At 43.5% G+C, this 18,650-nt stretch overlaps 1 long non-coding RNA gene across 1 annotated transcript; it reads left to right on the top strand.

The window, feature by feature from the left end:
• Positions 1 to 451: 451 nt before the first annotated feature.
• On the top strand, positions 452 to 18,345 carry LOC135405149 (uncharacterized). The gene is made up of 3 exons (XR_010425760.1): positions 452 to 600; positions 13,099 to 13,192; positions 18,181 to 18,345. It is a non-coding gene; the product is annotated as an uncharacterized LOC135405149 (long non-coding RNA).
• Positions 18,346 to 18,650: the final 305 nt, after the last annotated feature.

The raw sequence follows: 18,650 nt of genomic DNA, 5'->3' as shown, positions 1-18,650 counted from the left end.
AATTCAAGTTGGTCTTTGAAGAGAGTGAACTACCTAAAAGCTGCCAAGCTGCCCTGAGATTGTGCAGTCCTCAGTAGGAAAGTGTCCACATTCCCACAAAACCATTAACAGAGAAGCCAAGGATTTGAATATTGTGATGAGTGTTTACTCCCCTGCCCTGGAGTTGCTTACTTCAGTTCAGAGCAAGAGTTATCAGTTAAGAAGGCAAAGGGAGCACAGAAGAGCCTGGCTCCTGCTGATGCTTTTTATGTCTCATGTAAATGATTTCACGACCCCATGAACCATCAGACTGCATCCGTCACCAAACACATAGGGTTAAAGTGCCCTGAACCTCACAGCAGCAGAGAATTTGGCTCCAACAACTCACTTCTGTATGTTTTCATTTCAGTTTTATGCCTCAAATCTCCTGCTCCTTCAGATCCATGCTAACATTTATTAATTTTTTTTTCTTTCTCCAAAGCTGCTCTTGTCTCCTTGGGTATGAGGGGGAGAGGTGTGAAATAAACCCAGATGACTGTGAGGATAATGACTGCGAGAATAACTCTACGTGTGTGGATGGGATCAACAACTATGTTTGTCTCTGCCCTCCTAATTACACAGGTAAGAAAAGGCCACAACAAGAGAGCAAGAATCCATGAGAAGTGCCTGATGGGAAGGGTCCAAATGCATGTTTATTTTGTGTACGAGCCTATAATTAACCGAAAATCTAGTCCCATTTTAAGGCAACCTGGATTTCTTCCTGGAGAAATGTTAGTTCTATTAATATTGCAATATGTGTGCTCACAAATATGGCTGCTTTTCTGAGTCAAAATACTGATGCCTCATTTGTAAAATACATTAAAAAAATAGTGTTTAAGGTGTTAGATAAATCTGTACCTCAGCATACAAACTCTCTAAATGTATTTCAGAAATATTCCCACTTCTTAGCTGAGTCTGATATACACCTGTTCTGGAAAATCTTGGCTTTTAGGGCATGGCCTTCCCCTGAGGTCTCAGAGGTCTGCATTTATTTAAAAAAAAAAAGAGCCTGACAATGTGCTGCTTAAATTCATTATGTCCATTCCACCAGTGGAGAAGCAAAGGCTGTGTGAGAAGCTGTGGGCTCAGCTGTGGACTTCAGTGTGCACCCCTGGCAGGTGACAGAGTCCTCTGCCGAGCCCATGGCCACAGAGGTTGGTGACTGAGTTAGAAATGGGTTTAGTTTTTCCAGCGTCCATCCTGCATTTCAGATAAATTCCTTCCCAAACCCTTCTGTGAGAGCAGAAACCCTCTTAACTGGGATCTAAAAATGCTTTTTCTCATGTTGTTCTGGAACAGACTAATTCACATGGTGTTAGCCCAGCCTTCCTGGCTCAGCGTGGAGGGGTGAGGAAACACCTGCAGTAGTTCCTACTTCCAGCCTTTGAAATGGGTTTATTACCTTCAGAGCATGGAGAAGGAATGAAGGGCTTCTTGTACACTGGAATATATTACATGTCAGGGGATTTAATGAGGATCAAGCTTGAGTGGCTGAGTAAAGCAGGAGGAAAGCTTCTAGAATTTCCAAACTCTTAAAATAGTTTTTGTGGCTGATACAAAGGAGGCCCAAGTAAATCTTCAGCTGAGAAAAGCCTTATGACTTGAATGCACGTTTATTGGAGCTCTAAAATTATATTTCTGCCAAAAACTAAAAAACTTAAGCTTAGCAAAGAGTTTTGCTTGTAGTATGTTGAGCCCACTGTGCTTATTTGTGCACTATTTTTGTCAGCTACTCTTGGGTGGTTTCAAAGAGGACTCAATACAAAGAGGCAGAGTCTTTACATTTAGAAGGGGAAATGTATTTGCCCAGCCAAGAAAACACATCTCTAGTAAGGAACTGAATCCAGTATACATGCAAATGTGCTTTCCTTTCTGCAGGATTATTGCAGAATTTTATTTTTTCTTTAGATAAAAAAAGGTAGGAAAGAAGTAGATTGGGATGTTTTCTCAGATGACCATCTGGATAAGGGCCAGAGAACTCGTGTGATACTTCAGAATCAGTTTTGAAATATTTTTGATCATCTTCCAGTGGTTTTTTTGGGTTGTTTGTTTTTTTTCCACCTGAATTTTGTCTGTGCTGTGGCTCTGCTTATTAGCAGGAGCTTGTGACATACCAGGCCCATCTTGCCATGTGGGATCACACACAACTGTTTATGCCACACAATAAGCATTTGCACACATAAGCACCTGCTAACAGTGCAGGCAGTAAGTTTGACTAAGACTGAAACAAAATGAACTTTTGAAGAAAAGACAGAAATACTCCTGGAAAATATAATGGGAATCATAAGTGAAAAAGGTTGCAAAAATAGGGGTGTTGCTTAAAACAGAATCCGAAGGATTCCAATAGTTCGTGTTGCTTAAAATAGGAAGAGTTTAGTGAACTGTGATACAGGAATTGCCTTCACCTGCTTTCCCTCCATTTTGGAGGGGGATATTTCATCCAACCTGATCAATCAGCTGGAAGGACTGACTGCAGTGCAGCTGCCTGGGCTGAAACACCCCTCAGAGCCACACCTGGCCTTGGAGCACAAAGGGAGGGAGCAGCATGAAATGGCTGGAGGAACTGAAGCCATCAGCTAAACATGAGTACATACGAGCCAAGCAAACCTGAACTGTGGTTTTGAGGGTCCTCTAAGAGTTGAATCCAAATATGAGAGGTTGGAAATCGTGGAGTTGCTCAGTTGACTGAGCAGCAGCTGAGGAGATGCCATGGAAGCACAGAGGCAAGTCATGGAGACAAACTTGGGAAGGGTTTGTGTGCCTGACCTGGAAAGAGAGGGATCTGTTGACCAAAGAGTTTGACTGAAAGTCTGCTGTGACATCCAGGGCATCTCTGTGTATGTTCTCTTTAGATAAAACTTTTTATACTGAAGGAATATCATTATCTATTTAAAAGAAAAAAAAAAAGAGTAGGTGCAGGTGACTTCAGTACTGCACAGGACTGCTAGGAATAGAAAAGCTTTGTATGGATTTGATCTCTGTTCGAATGAACAAAGAATGGATGGCAGAGAGTACTGTCCAGGGAAGCAGCTTTCCTGTGAAGTAGCCTGGGGACAATGAGCTCTTGATGTGGGACTTTGCCTAAAAGGGCACAGACATCCTTAGGCAGGGTGTATCCAGTAGGACAGAAAATATAGGTAATATCCCTTTGTCTTGTGTCCAAATATTATATATAGTTCTGTTGTTAACAAGGAGTAGGTAGACAGAGCAAGCTTTTTTTTTCTCACCAACACTTGTATGGAGAACAGAAATTTGTTTAAAAGGGTCACTGGCTGGGCTTTGTGGCTGAACGAATCCAGACCATACATTTTTATCAATTTTTATCAATGTAATTATGCAAGAGTTGTTGGTTCTGCGTACAGATGGGATTTCTCAGCAGGTGCTGAAGTTAAACCCCACGTTAATTCAAGAGTGGTGTGTGTTACACTGGAGCATTTCTGTCCTGATCCTCTGGGGCTGTTTGCAGTAACATGCAGGCTGTTGGTTAGAGGTGCCCAGCTCAGTTCGTGCAGATTCCTGCTTTGTTCAGCTGGAGAGGCAGGCAGGCTCTGGCAGCACTGCCAGGCAGGTACCCTGAACCTCTCATCACTCCTGTGGGCTTGGCCACAATTCTGGTAAGACTCCAGTGATGTTTCAGTAAATGCTGCATGTGTGGAACAAATGTGTGTTGTAATAGGACAAATAGTCTGACTACAGGGAGGAGGAAGATCCAAGAGCGTGTGTGTATGTGTGCTGTTCTGTAAGAAATAGTTCGGGTCCCCCTTGGTTTAGTTGAGTAATGGTTAAATCACGATAGTAAATCTTATGTTCCTAAATGAAATGCAAATTAAAAATGTGCGTGTTGAAAATTTTGACTGTTGACAGAGTCGCAGTATCCAGGCCTTGGTTTTTTCCATACCTTAGTATTTTCCTGCTCCATGTTCTGTCTGTCTAGTTTTACTCATTATAGCCTTTTTAGGAAACAGTATCCCAAATTATGATGCATGAATTTTGCTTTCATTGGTTGGAATAATGAAGGCCAAAAATCTTTCTTCAATTAATAACATTTTGCAGTGTTTTCCTTTAAAATTCTCTGACAGTCTTTCTCCCCGCTTGAAGTAGATGAAAAATGCCCAATTTGTTAAGTGACTGCTGAGGAGAGAATTTCCCACACTCCAGCCCCATTTCACTTTCATTTAAAAAAAAAAAAAGAAAAAACCCACACCAAAAAGCAACCCATGCTCACACAATAACCTCCTTCCTAGTTCTTTTCCATCTACTATCTCCAAAACAATGTGGAAATACAAATGGATTCTATGAAGTAGTAATTCAAGTTAAAGAAGACAAAACTGAGAGGAGGGGAGGCAGAGAGCTGAATACCATGAAAACATTCCAGCCTCTACCTGCACCACCAGGTTTCCTCACCATTCTCAAAGTCAGTATTTTCAGTGTTTGTTGCCTGTATTTCAGTAACCAAACCAACACTCATGCTGTGTAGTAGAGTCCTGATGGCTTTTATTGTCAGCTGATGTCTTATTTTTCTTCTGCCCAGCTGGTTATTTTAATCCTGAAGCTGAATTACAAACATATATTTCCTCCAGGATAATCGTGCACCCCAAATCCAGGCAGCTCTGAGCAGTGTAGGCTGGTTTATAACCCAGTTGTATCCTTGGTGGATTAGAGCTCCTCCTTACAGCTTGGTAGGTTTTCCTCTCCTTGAAAAAGAGACATATATAGGAACATCAAAAGAGAAAGCTATGAATTAGATAAGCCACCCCAGTTCTTTCCCTTTTTGTATATTTCTAATTTCTGCCTTACACAAACGTTCTGCTCTCTCCCTGGCTTTAGAGTTTAGAAGTGTAGGGTGCAATTCACAGAGCTTTTCCTTTCCACTTCTTTTTCTCATTCACTGCTGTCACAGACCTCCTGGAGAGCCATCACTGTTTTGCTCATAGTCCTAGATTCAAATACAGCATCTCTTACCTCCAAAGAGATCCTCTCCTCAGCCTCATTTTCCTCTGGGTATCCAAGTGAAGAGGGGTCCAAACATATATAAAGGAACAAATGGGCTGCACCAAACATGTACTGTGTGCCTTGAATGGTTTTATGCTTTACCTGCTAGTTTATTTGGGACTTTTCCTTCCTCCTATCTGATTTTAGCCACAAGCAGAAATATGTAGCACTTCCACACAAAAAAAAAACAAACCAGGAAATATAATCCTACTTTCCAAGGATCCTAAAAAGCCTCAACAAATACCCACCCCTCTTTGTTCTGAAACCTAAAAAATAATAGTTAGTGGCTTCTACTGCTTAAAATAGGTCTTTTCTAAAATACACAGAGAGAGGAGGGGAGCAAGTGTTTTAAAATAGTTTGTTTCCCTGGGAAAAAGCTGCAAGCAGTTTGTATCACAGAAAAAAAAAATATATCTGAAAATAAATAATCAAAAAAAAAAAAGCTAAAAACTATTTCTGGTTTGATGTCTTTGGAAGAGAAGGCCAAGATCTATTTTACCTTAGGGGACCTTGTGGTGTCCTGTGGTAGATGGTATCTGAGATTTTTGCAGCTATGCTGTTTTTAGACAGAGCAGAACTCCCTGTTAGTGATTATGGGCCCTTTTCCTGGTTCATCCCGTTGTGGTGACGCTGCCTGGCCAGAGCCAAGCACCCAGACCAGCCAAACAACCCTAGGGAAAGCAGCTGTGGGGTGGCTGCCCCTGTACTGGAGCTCTCCCATCATGACCATTGTAAGATGATGTGACACCACCCCAAGACAGGCACCAGTGACAGCTGAGGTGGGTCATGGCACTGCAGCTGCTTTTTCCACCCTGTGAGTTTTGAACTGCATGTTTGATAGAGAAACAGGAAGGTTTGAGGTAGTGTGGTTCAGCCACAAGGATATGGACTGCCTAATAAACACTGAAGGCTTAAACAAGTACTTAACTATCAGCTTCTTTTAAATTTTGGAACCTTAGCTATAACTTCCCCAAGACAAAGAGTCAAAATTGTGGTCAGAGTTTGGTCTGTTTTCTTCCTTTTATTTGAAGGAGTGCTGCCTTACATGGAAGTATCTCAGTTTTAGTTACTTGGCAAATATGAAGTGTGTTTGCTTTCTGTGCAGAACATAAAAAGGCACCCACATTCCCCAGTTGTATAACTAGGAATGAGAAGAGCTGGAAGAGCTGGAAGGTTTTGGCTTTGTTCAGGAGCCTAAGCCCATTTCCAGCCCTGTTTTTTTAGAAGAGAACCACATGTCACTGCTATCAGATTGGAGTCTCCTATCTCATCTACTGGGACTAAAGGAGGAAATAGCACAGTAACTGGCAGAGTTGCAGCCTGTCTTCAGCCTCGGTATGGGTGTCCTGTTGTGTTGGAGTGCTCCAGCTCCAGGATTTCCTCTGGTCAAATTCCCATCTGTAAAATGTAAAGTGTCATGTTTGTGGAATAAGATATACCAGAGAATTTCTCTTTGTTCATCAGGAAACAGTGTATCTATAAGAAAATGGAATGTCAGCTACTGCTGTCCTAAAGGATGAGTGGGATGAAATCATCCTCAAATGGGATGTACAGTTCATTAAATCCAGTCTGTGAAGAAGCACAGTGAGAAAGAAGCAAATCTTTCTGCATATGAAGTGCTCTTCAGAGACCTCCCTTGATTCAGGGACCGTGTTGGGTTCACGTGGCAAGGTTTTGGTGGCAGAGGAGGAAGAAGGCTGCAGGGGTAGCTTCTGTGAGAAGAGATCGGGAGCTGCTCCCCTCTCAGACCTGCCACTGCCCAAAGCTGAGCCCATCAACAGTGCTGATGAAAAAATGTGAGAGAAGCAAGCGTGCAAACACCAAGGCCAGTGACAAAGAGGAGGGAAGGCTCCCATGAAGACCACAGTGAGGCAGGCTGTGCCCCTGCAGCCCAGGGAGAACCCATAGAAACATAGGATCAGCTGGGTTGGAAGGGATCTCTGAGATCATCAAGTCCAACCCTTGATCCAACCCTGCTGTGGTTCCCAGGCCATGGCACTAAGAGCCACATCCAATCTCATTATAAAAACCTGCAGGGACAGGGAATCCACCACCTCCCTGAGCAGCCCATTCCAGTGGCTGATTACCCTCTCTGTAAAGAATTTCTTCCTAATATCCAACCTAAACCTCCCCTGGCAGAGCTTAAGACCGAACCCTCTTGTCTTACTGGGAGAAGAGACCAACCCCCACCTGGTTACACCCTCCTGTCAGGGAGTTGTAGAGAGTGAGGAGGTCTCCCCTGAGCTGCCTCTTCTCCAGGCTGAACAGCCCCAGCTCCCTCAGCCTCTCCTCATAGGACTTGTGCTTCAGCCTTGTTGCTCTTCTCTGGACCTGCTCCAGCACCTCAATATCCTTCCTGAAGCAGGCTCCTGGCAGGAGCTGCAGCCCATGGAGAGGAGGAGCCCAGGCAGGAGCAGGTTTTCTGGCAGGAACTGTGTCCCTTCAGTCTGCTCCTGAAAAACTGTGTCCCACAGAAGGGACCCACGGTGGAGCAGTTCTTGAAGAACTGCAGCCTGAGGGAAGGACCCACGTTGGTGAAGGTCATGAAGGACTGAAGGTTGGAGCAGGTCATGAAGGACTGTGTCCCATGGGATTTAGCCCATGCTGGAGCAGGGGAACAGCATGAGGAGGAAGAAGTGGCACAGTGTTTTGAACAGATCACAGCCCCCATTTCCCCATCCCCATGTTCAGACTATATGAATGTACAGTGTGTGCAGTGTCCTCTCTGCCAGCTCTGGAAGGACGTCTCAGCTAACGTGTGACATCTCAGGTGTGACTGCACTAGACTGTGTGAATAACTGAATCAGTCCCTAACAGATTCCAGACAAATTGGAAGGCATCCATATAAAGAAATGCAGCTCAAAAATTTAGGTAGTCCAGCAAAATCAGGATCTGTTCCAGGCACAGTGGTTCTGAGGGATAATGCACCTTGTAGGAGCACTGGAAATTGTCTGGTTCAGTCTCACAGACTGCGTTGTGTGGCATTTGGGATGTTGAATATGGTTTTTCATGCTTTGGCAGTGCACAGAACTAGAACACATTCCTTCTTCAGGATTCTGAAATAGTGAAAGGATCGTTATTTCCATACCCAGATCTTGTTTTATCCATTATCCTTTCGTTAAACCTCAAGATTTGGGATAGTTGCTCCTTGATTCTGAAAAACAAAGCACTGTGGGAATCTCAATGTGGAATCTAACTTCAGGTTCCCACTTAATAGGTTGAAAGCTGGTAAGTGAAAACTGGAGATTTTAAGAACTAACACAGGATAAAAAGCACAAAGTAAATCTTAGTTCTTTGCCTACTAAGTACTGTGGGCAGTGTTCATCAAGCAAGAGCAAACTTCAGTAATCCTGCAGAAGGAATTCTGCTACAGTGCATTCCAGGTAATTTCCTTGATGTTTTGATATCTAACATGGCAGCATTTGCTACTGAAGGATTTTCACAGAGTTTCTCATCTCCTCATTGCAAGTTCAAACAGCTTGGAAGTAAAAAAATTCATCTTTTTTTTATTTTCTAAGATGAGCCTCAAATCGATTTCATCAAACATCAACAACATTCCTTACTGAATTACACCGTTGGAGGAACATCCTATGTCTGTTCCACCCAACCATTTTTGGGTTCAGTGTTCTGAAATTTCCAGTCGGCGCTGACTTCTTTTTAAATGACTGAAAAGAGAACAGGGGAAAACAAAATAAGGAAGGCATTTCTTCCGGTACAAATTATTAGATATAAAGTGAGTAATCTCTTAGGAGAAAAACAGCACATGAATTTTTTATTAGCAGTAAAGACAAGAGTTCCATTCTGACTTACCTGGCAAAGTTCAGAACATTGCAACACACTGTTTAAGTGCTCACCCTGTCCGGCCTGGAAATATTTTCTCTGTGGACACAGGCCAGGCTTTCCCCATCCTTTCCTCACTGCAAGCACGTTCCTTTTCTCAAGTAATATTGTGAAATTCTAGACAGCATTTTTACTGTTCGTCTTCCAGGCCCTACTAAAACTTCTTTAGCGTTAAGGACAGGAATATTTTCTGTGTTGCTTCATCAGTTGTTTCTTGAATGCTCTGAATGACAGAACAAAGTATCACCCAAGTGACTTATGGAACAAAAGAAAAATCATTGAACTCACTGGTTGCAAATTGGTGCTCTAAATTGTCTTTTCAGAACTGCAGTTCTACTTACAGATAAATAAGTAAAATACTTTTACTGCATCCAGTTTCTCTTTTACTGATTAAGGAGAAATAGTGTAACTTGGATCCTGGCTTTAAAAGCCTAATGGGGCATGAAATAAATAGCTCTCATGACAGCACAGAATGGAAAAAAGAAAGATGATTATTAAACTGTGTGTAAAAGTCCTCTTTATTGCTCTATTGTTGTTTTGGCTTCGTTCTGAGACGTGGGGAAGGCTACAGAAAAGCCTAAGCATGTTTCTTGGCAGCTCTTCAGAAGCAGTGGGCCCTGCGGAAAGCCCCGTGAAATTCAGGATTTTGCTGAAAAATAGGACCAGGAAAATGTTGCATGAGGCAAAAAAAAAAAGTTTTGTTGCGGTTTCTTAAGACAACAATCAGTGCTGGTGAAGGGGACAAGGGAGGTAGTTTTGAAAGGGCAGAATACCTTTGTCATTATTTGGAGATTTATTTTTTTTTCCTTTTTTTTTTTGGTAATTCATGAGTCAGCAGCGATGGCAGATCCACCTGTTACTGTTCCACTTCTCAGTATACCTTGGTTCCAGTCTGAAAATTGCGATTTTTTTCCTGTGGTAGATCAGAGTGCTTCCTTCATTATTTAGGATTGAAAAATGTTTCACTGATTAAAAAAGAAATATAGCTGTGGTTTCCCAGTCCATTTTATACAAGCACTTCAGAAACCTGTGGAGCTCTGATTTGAGAATGTGTGGGAGAGAGAAAAATGGGGAGGTTGGATTGTTTTCTACGTTTGGGAAAGCGTTACACTGAAGTTTTCTCTTGTTTTAGCACGATCAAACATCTTCCACGAAGACAATCAGTGCTGCTAGGAGCTGGCCTAGGATGAACGTCCATTTTGGTTTTGGGTTCACATAACTATCCAGGGAGAAACTTGGACTGGACTTTTCATTGCTGCACAGAGAAGCAGCTCTGTGTCACTCCAAAAAAACAGAGGATCAGATTTTTCCTCTGATACTGACATTAAAGCAACCAATGAATGTTGCACTCTCAGGTCTGAGGGCAGATTTTTTTGGCCCAGATATTTTCTGAGGGAATAAAATACGGGAGAGAAAGACTTTATGTAGCTGGTGCCTTGGGTTTTTTATTTTCAGAAAGTGTTTTATTTCCCTGGCATGCTTTCTGCAGTGTCTACTGGACGCTCGTGGGGCCTGAAATAATGACCCAGAAGTATTCTCTTCCTGAGATGAGGCTGCTCTAGTTGCAAGGCGTTCCCAAGTGAACTCCCTAATGAGTGATAGATGGGAAAAATAACAGGAAGGATCCTTAAATGTTCCAAGTTTTGCATGAAAAATATCATTTTTTTGGATGCTGTGTTTGGTACCTAGCCTAGAATTCTCCTACATTTTGATAGTGGTGTCTTCAGAATGACACAGTGAGTCATAATATTTGACATTTGGGGAGATTTTTACTGGATCTCTAAGCACTTGTCAAGACTGTTCAGAAGAATACTTTAAGAAGAATTATGATTTCCTTTGAGAGTTTTGAAACTTCATATTTTTTAAAGCCTGTTTCCTTTTCCTCAAAACAAAGCAAAACAAACAAAAAAGAAACTTTAAAAGTATGTGTTGACCATTTTTGGTGAGAGCATAGTTGAAGGCATCTATCCACACTGTATCCAGGTATTAAATGGTCTTCCAAAAATATTTCCAGCTTCAGCTTATTGAGTCCTTTTAGTGTCACCAGCCAATTAGGGTTTTTTTCATGTTTATTCTCACATAAGATCTGTAGCACCCAAGGGACATGGGGAATTCTGAGATGACACTCTGGAAGTTGTTCCAAGCATCAGAGCAAGGTCTGACCTGCTGTTTTTCAGGTCCAAGGGAGTCCCTTTGCCTTTTAGTATTTGGGAGGGTTGGTGGCCTGTGGATTTGGGGGTTGCATTAAACAGACCTGTCTCCAGTTCTGCCACCTCAGTGTTAATAGCTGTCCCCAGTGACAGAGGGGTTTATTGTGGCGAGACTTGAGCATCTCTAGTTGCTTTTGAGGAGCAGTAAAGTACAGTGGCAAACCTCAAGGCCAGTGAATGATGTTTCCTTGGTTCCCATGGATCTGCAGTGTTCAGTTTAACTGGCATTTCCCCTTTCCTGAGCTGGATACCTTCATGACGTTTGCCCAGGATTTATCCAGGGTTGTGAAAAGACTTGGTAGTATTTCATAGTGGTGACTTCCTGGGTTTCCTTGGCTCCAGATGGAACTGGGTGTCTTATAACTGATACTATGAACAATAAACTGCAGGTTGCCATGTCAGACCTCTCCAGTATTGCCAAACCCAGCCCACTAATGAGTCATGAGGGGGTGTGTGGCACGTGAGTACAGGGTTTGTGCTGGTGCTGCCCCCTCTCATGCCTTGTATTCTCGCTCCACTGTCTCATTTATGCCTGAGAGCTCTCAAAAGAAGAGACAGCAGATATTCCATGTTTGAAATGCACAAAAACAATTGGGTAATTTTTGCAAACACATCTTATACTTCCCTTCTAATATGAAGAGTTTTATCAAGAGAGATGTAGCTTGTACTGTAGGGAGGCTGGACATGTGGGAAAAATAACCTGACTGAGCATTAGCAGCTGGGGGAGTTAACAACTTAAACCATACCTATCAACACCAGAGTCATCCTCAAAATTGTGCTCTCAGACACCCCTGCCAGATCACAAAACTGATAAGAGATGAATGGTTCTGATTTGCATTTTCCATCTGAATTCTGACCTTTGTGGTTTGCTTGGCTTGTGTTTTCAAGTGTTTCTCCGTAGCCACTGGAGTGTAGAGAAATGTAAGGGGTTTTGAGTTTCTTCCAAGGCAGGTGGAGCTGCAGCCCCGTGAAAACACCCCAGAACATTACCAGCCCTCCAGTGCCTCCCATGTTATCCTTTTTCCCACACTATCCACATGGCCTGTTTGCTTATGTGATGGTATGTGCTGTGTATAGGCACAGAAAATATGTATAACCCTGAAACCCTGCAGATGTGCTCTTCTGATAGAGCTGCACAGGGGACTTTGGGACTGTAGCTTTTGAGGGTTTCCATGTTGAGACTACCTGACCTTTGCTTTTCCTGCAAGGCTTTGGGAGGTGTGGGGTAGGTTGGATTCTGGGGAAGGCAAAGATTTCTGTGGTCTTTGGCTGGATCTCAAATCCTGGGTACTGAAGTGTGACCTAATAATTTAGGACTCTGAGAAGGATTGTATTTAAATAAACTATCTGGGTTTGAACATTCTGCAACTATTAATTATTAAAATTTATACAAATCCAGGGAGGTTCATGGCATGTTACACACCATACCTAGAAACAGCTGAGCTGAGCTTACATGTGATGGATTTTTTTTTTTTCTGAAAAGACATCATCTCCTGTGAGCACAATAGAGCTAGTACTTCTCTTATAAATAGTGAATGTTTTATAATTGCATGCAGCCCTAAAGCTGGTTCCTATTATGGAGAGTCACAGAGGTTCAAGGGAGAGATTTTGTGGGTTGTTTTTCTTCTGCAGAATGATGTCCAATTGACTCCTTTGGCAGAGTATTAACTATGGCTAAAATATGTGTCCGTGTGAAAATGCTACGGTCTAATGAGCAACTTCACTTTTGTGTCACTTTCTTGCTTTGAAATAAGAGGTTCTGGGTCAGGAACTGCCCATTTGATCCCTTGTCTGTCTCCAAGTGGAGTTTACATGTCAGTACTTTTTATACCAGCCTTTCAAATCCATGTGATAGAAACACTGTGGTCGCTGTAGGTCAAAGGAGCCCAATTTAATGAAGTCTCAACAAGTTGTATTGTCACTTCCTGCTGAACTACTGAGCTGTCTCCACTGAGGGAGATTGGCCATCCCTGGATACCATGGGTGTTCAGGGCTGTCCAAGTTGTGTTACAGCTTTATTGCTTTTCTCTTTCCTCAGGTGAACTGTGTGATGAGGTGATCAACCACTGTGTTCCTGACCTAAACCCCTGCCAGCATGAGTCCAAATGTGTTCCCCTTGACAAAGGAACCAGGTGAGCATGTGTTGGTCTCTGCACACTGGGAAAATCCACCCACTGGCTTGGCTGGGGTTGAACTGGCAATGAGTTGGGGGCAAAAATAATCAAACTTTACACAAATAATGCAAGACTATATATGCTTCAGATCATGTTACATTTTATCTTTAATGAACACATACATACTTTTCTAGCTTTCTGTGGTTTACATGAAAATAGTGGATGCACCCTCAGAGCAGAGAAATTATTCTGGAAGAGAGCATGGCAAAAGGAGAACTTACAGAACAGTCAGTGCAAAGTATCTTAACCTGCATCAGAAAAAAAAGAACAATTTCCTTATGTGTTCCTTAGTGCATTTATAAATTCAAGCAGCATAACAGGAGCCTTAACAAATCCAGAGCTGGATGGCTCTCACTCAGGACTCACCTTTTCCATTGGCCTTGCTTGCTTCATCTGGGATTTGGTGAAGTCTGTGTGTGCATTTGCCTTTTGGGAATGACCTGCCTGTTTCACAGGGGCAAAATAAAGGCTCGTGTTTTAAGTGGCAGTAAAACATCTGGAGGGTTGGGGAGTTTTGAGAGGTGTGCAGTAGCAGTGTTCATCCCTTGTGTGAAGAGGGAATTTCAGAGCAATTTAGCAAATGGAGACAGCCAATTGAAAAGTCAAGCTCTGTGGAAAGCTTGTCAGGAAAAGATCTTTGAATCGAAGTAAGAAGGAGAGACAAATCCAGGAGAGTGCAGTGCAGTGTGAGCTGCATTCTGCACCTTCCCCTAAGGCTGTTCTCCCAGCCATCATGGGTGCTCCCTCCTGGGATTTTGTGGAGCACACCCAGTATATCCCAGGAGAGGGATGGTAGCACTCTTTGGTCTTCCTGGTAACTCACAGTTGGGGTCAGATTGTGTCCTGTGAAGCCACCAGACTGTCAGAATAGTGTAAACTGATACACAGGACATTTCAGGAGAGCTGAAAGGAAATGAACCAAAATTTTAGAGATGGTGGTCAGCTGGACAGTCCAGCCTTTCTTTTGGATGAAAAGCCTCCAGATAGAAATGTTTCCAAATCTTGAGAAAGATGAAGCTATTAAATGATTGAGGGTGGTTCCTGAAATTATGTACAGGATAAGGAGCTGTGTGCTGGTACATAAATAGTCCCTGATGTTCTTTGCAGGTTTCATTCCTTGTTAATCCAGCATTTGGTTAATCCAGTAGCTGCATCAGGTTATGAGATGAAGGAGGGTATAGAGACAGCTGTGGCCCCGAATGGTTTTACTCTTGCTGCAAGCATTTCTATACCTGCCACCCAAATAATTGGAGAAAATAAGACACTTTTTTTCACATGCTTGCTAGAAAAGTGTTCCTCACAGTGAGACCATTAACCCTTGAGGGGAGCCTAAATAACTACTTATAATTATTTTTCTAAATATAGCAAAACTATATAGAAATAATGTAGAAAAACTATATTTAGTTTTTCTAAATTTAGAAAAATTATATTGTTCCATACTGTTTGTCTTGTTATTCCTTCCACTATTCGTAGAATGCTACAGAAAAATCCCTTATTTCTTTACTGCTCCTCTCCCATTTTGCTTTCTAGCAGCCAAAATTGAGAGGTGAAGGAGCCTGCCCAGCCTTGAATGTAGAGTTGTGCAAGTATTTCTATTTCTTTCATGTTTTAGTGGCACCAAACTGGTCAGAAATGGGCTGAGAGCCCTGAGCAGCTTTGCAGTGAGGTGTGTGTGCTGCTGGGGCTCACTGAAATCAGCAGCCTCTGCTCCTGTGCTGTAGCTGATCCCTGGGGCAGCCTGATCTCCTGATCTGGGATGTTCCATCCATTTAGGGTGTCATGGTGCAGGATAATGCTGCAGGCAGAAGGAGTCAAGCTCAGGTGCCTCTGTCTGCTTCCAGAGACAGGGAATGTTAATGGCAGGATTCAGGCTTGTTCCTGAGCTGTTTGTGCCCTGGGCATGTGAGTAGGACACACCAGTGAGGGATATCATGGCAGCAAGGACAGTCTGTCTGTCCTGCCCTCAACTCTAGTCAGTCCACAACTCTGCAGAGGGAAGAAAAGATGACAAAGACAGGAAAAAAATAGGAAGCCAAATTATTTATTGATCTGGGGTGGGAAATTCCATCCTGACCCTGCAATAGAAGACATGATTCAGGGCTTTAAGGCAACAGACATGGAGTGCAGATGCAAATGCCAGCATTTTCAATACAACTGGACGTGTTTTTAGGCTCTCTCTGATACTGGGAATGTTGCCATCACCACAAAGCTGTAACAGAAAACAAGATTTCAACAGTAGTGGTGTCAGGTGGTCACTGGGAAATGAGATAACTGATCTAATCACATAAATTACTCTCTTACCAGGATTTGAACGTGAAGGTTTCTTTGGCACGTTCTTTACTGCATCAGACTTTTACTGATTGACACCTAGTCCCTTGCTGGCACTGTGTGGGATAAGGATGGAGCTACCATGCCATCATTCCCTGGTGGGGGGAGACCTTGGTTTTCTGGGAAGACTCTGGGTGAGGAACTCACGGGGCTGAATTTCTCACCTGCTACACTCCAGGCAGGAATTTTGTGGTAGCTTCAACCTACATGTGACATACCAAGAGCTTAGATGAGACTGACCCAAAAGGAATTCCATGTTTCTAAAGGAAAAGCCAAGTTTGGAAGCAAACTGGACTATTTCAGTGTCTCTGGCTGCACAGAGCTCTTTGCTTTCTGAGCTAAAATTGCAGGTGGCTTTTCTCCCTTCCAGCCTCCACATCTTTATTGCGCTGTTACTATAGAAGAAGAGTAGCTTTCTGTGTGCCAGAAAACAAAACAAAACAAAAATCAACCAAAAAATACCGTTTAACACAATGAAATTACTTCCAAAAAAAAAACCACTTCAGAAAAGGAGCATATTTTTCCATTCACTGTATTGATGTTGGAGCATGGTATAAATATAGTTTGTTATTCCAAAGCTTGGAATTATTACCTGACAGCTTAAAATGCTGATTTAATGCAGCCCTGCAGAGAAAAGTGGTGGTTCTGTCATTACTGAGATAGCCAATACACATCATAAAATTGATGCATGGCAGCCCTATATAAGGAACTGCACATCGTTCATTATTACATCACTTTATATTAGGACTGCAGGGATCAATAAAAAGCAACAGGATTAAATGCTGCCAATTCTCCTCACAAAGTCCTTTGATTGACATTATTTCCTTGCAGGTGTGACTGCAATGCTGCCAGAAAATGCTGCCCACTTCTTAGGGTTTGGGGAAGGAACACCTTTTGCTTTTTGTTCTGTTTTGTCATCTCCATTATGTTAATCACAGTATTCCCTGAGCCACCAGAGTGTAAAAAAAGCAATTCAGGTGTGCAGAGCTGGGACATCAACCTTTCTGTGGCTGTGGAGGGTTGTGGTGGGGCCTCTCCTGCAGGGAGGGTGGAGACAAGAAGTGTGTGGATCTGCCCAGCCTTATCCACCCGACAGCCACAGATCCACAGACTTTGCTCCCCTGTTTTAGCCAGTCGCGAGCCACATTTTGACATGGAGACTGAAGGTCACAGTGGCTGCTGTAGCCCTGATGCTGTGGCAGCTGCTCCCTGGCCATTGGCACACACAGGACACGGCTGCTGCACTTTGGCAAGTGCCACCCACCTCACTGCCTTGCCCTGGTGAGCTGGGGAGTGGCCAGGAGCCACACACTGTCCTGGGAACCAGAGTCAGCACAATGACTGCTGCCTGCAAAGTGGAAATATTTATCCTCATCACTCCCATGTGTCCAGTTCCTCTGAAGAAGTTTTGCACAAGGTGCTTCCTCCTGCACTTACCCCACCAGGCTGCTGGCAGGGAGGAGGAGGATAAATAGATTGATGGAGCAGTGGTTTTGCTCTTGGTGCTGCCTCCCTCAACTTTATAACGTCTCTCCTCTTCCAGCTCTCGGTGGCAGGCACTCTGAGTCCAACCATGAGGCTCTAGCAAGAGCACAGACCTCTCTTTTATTGCTAAATTAACTGTAGTTCTTCCCTTGTTTTGGTTGAAGTGGTTTGCCTTTTGTTTTCCAGATGTGCAACAACATCCAACTGGGAGGAGTAAAACGTGTTTTATGGACTAAAGACTGTTCATGACTAAACATTGTCTCCAGTATAGATTCAAAAAAAAGGCTGCTCAGCAATCCCAAAAGATCTGATCCAAGTCAGAGATTTTGGGATGCATTTTCTATTGTCAGGATATAAACTTCTGCAAGACTTATAAATAGAAATGCTGATGCAGCCTTCGTACAGCAAACTTGAGAATTGCATAAAATAAAACAAAAGGCAATGTCTGCAGGCTTGGGTACATCCCATGGTGATGCTCCTGTGAACGGTGTTCCTCCACCAGCAGCAGGTACAGGCTTTGCCTGAGTGTCACCACGGGAAAGGACAGGCTGCAAAGATAACTTTCCGTAGTTGCAGCAGCATTTTGCCTTGCAATTGAATGGCAGACGGGTGGTGGTCTCACAACCAATGGTCTTTTCCTTTAAATTGGCTGAATTTTGTGGCCTGTTCACAGATTCCTTCCATTTGGAAGGCAGGAACCTTCCTGAGCTCCGTGGAGCTGCACAGGGCCAACCTGAGACACTCAGTCAGCACCAGCAAAATCACAGTCTGGGGCACCAGAGCCACTGCCCTGGCAGAATATTGCCCTTCAAGTCTGTGAGGTTGGGGAAGATGTCATCTTTAGCAGAACTGGGAGACAGCTGTGTGATCACCCTTCTCCACAGCCTTGGCTGAGGGAAAGCAGTAGTAGGGTGTTGCTTTGCTCAGCTCGAATTTCAGCAGATTGCAGAACCTCAAGTGCAGGCAGCCAGGAGGGACCTGAGCGTTTCTGATGGCAACAATTCTGCTTGATGCTGCCAGGAGTAATTGCTAACACCTCCCCACCTCAAACCAGATTGGCGCTGGGCTGCCTTTGTGTGCTGTTGTTGTGATCACGGAAACAAGCCATTAAGGGCGACTTTCTTGCCTTTCAGATGCGAGTGCCTGCCGGGTTACAGCGGCAAGCACTGCGAGATCGATGATGATGACTGCGTGGGCCACAAGTGTCGTCACGGAGCCGTGTGTGTGGATGCTGTCAATGGCTACACCTGTGTCTGTCCCCAGGGCTTCAGGTACGAGGGAGGCAGCTCCTCCCTGGAATGTCAGGACACTTTCTTTCAGTGCTTTCATGCTCAGGGCTAATCAGCCTCCAGTTACAGCATTGATCTGTCATTGCCACGTGAATGGGTGGCTCGGTGCCTCAAGTCCTGTACCTGAAGGAGGTCTTAACTAGGTCCAGGGGGCTGCAATTCTGGCTTGGAAAGCAGCAATTTGCCCCTTGAGCAGTGCTGTTAGTCTGCCTGCCCCAGCCCTCCGTGGTAACACACTCAGCACACAAGGTAATACACTCACGTGGATTATATGGAGATAAACCCAGTGTGTGCAGAGTGAGTAAAGAAGAATA

Source organism: Pseudopipra pipra, chromosome W, assembly GCF_036250125.1.
Source record: "Pseudopipra pipra isolate bDixPip1 chromosome W, bDixPip1.hap1, whole genome shotgun sequence".
In the NCBI taxonomy this organism is placed as follows: Eukaryota; Metazoa; Chordata; class Aves; order Passeriformes; family Pipridae; genus Pseudopipra; species Pseudopipra pipra.
The sequence above is the reverse complement of the archived record's forward strand: the minus strand, read 5'-3'. Positions and strand labels throughout refer to the sequence as shown.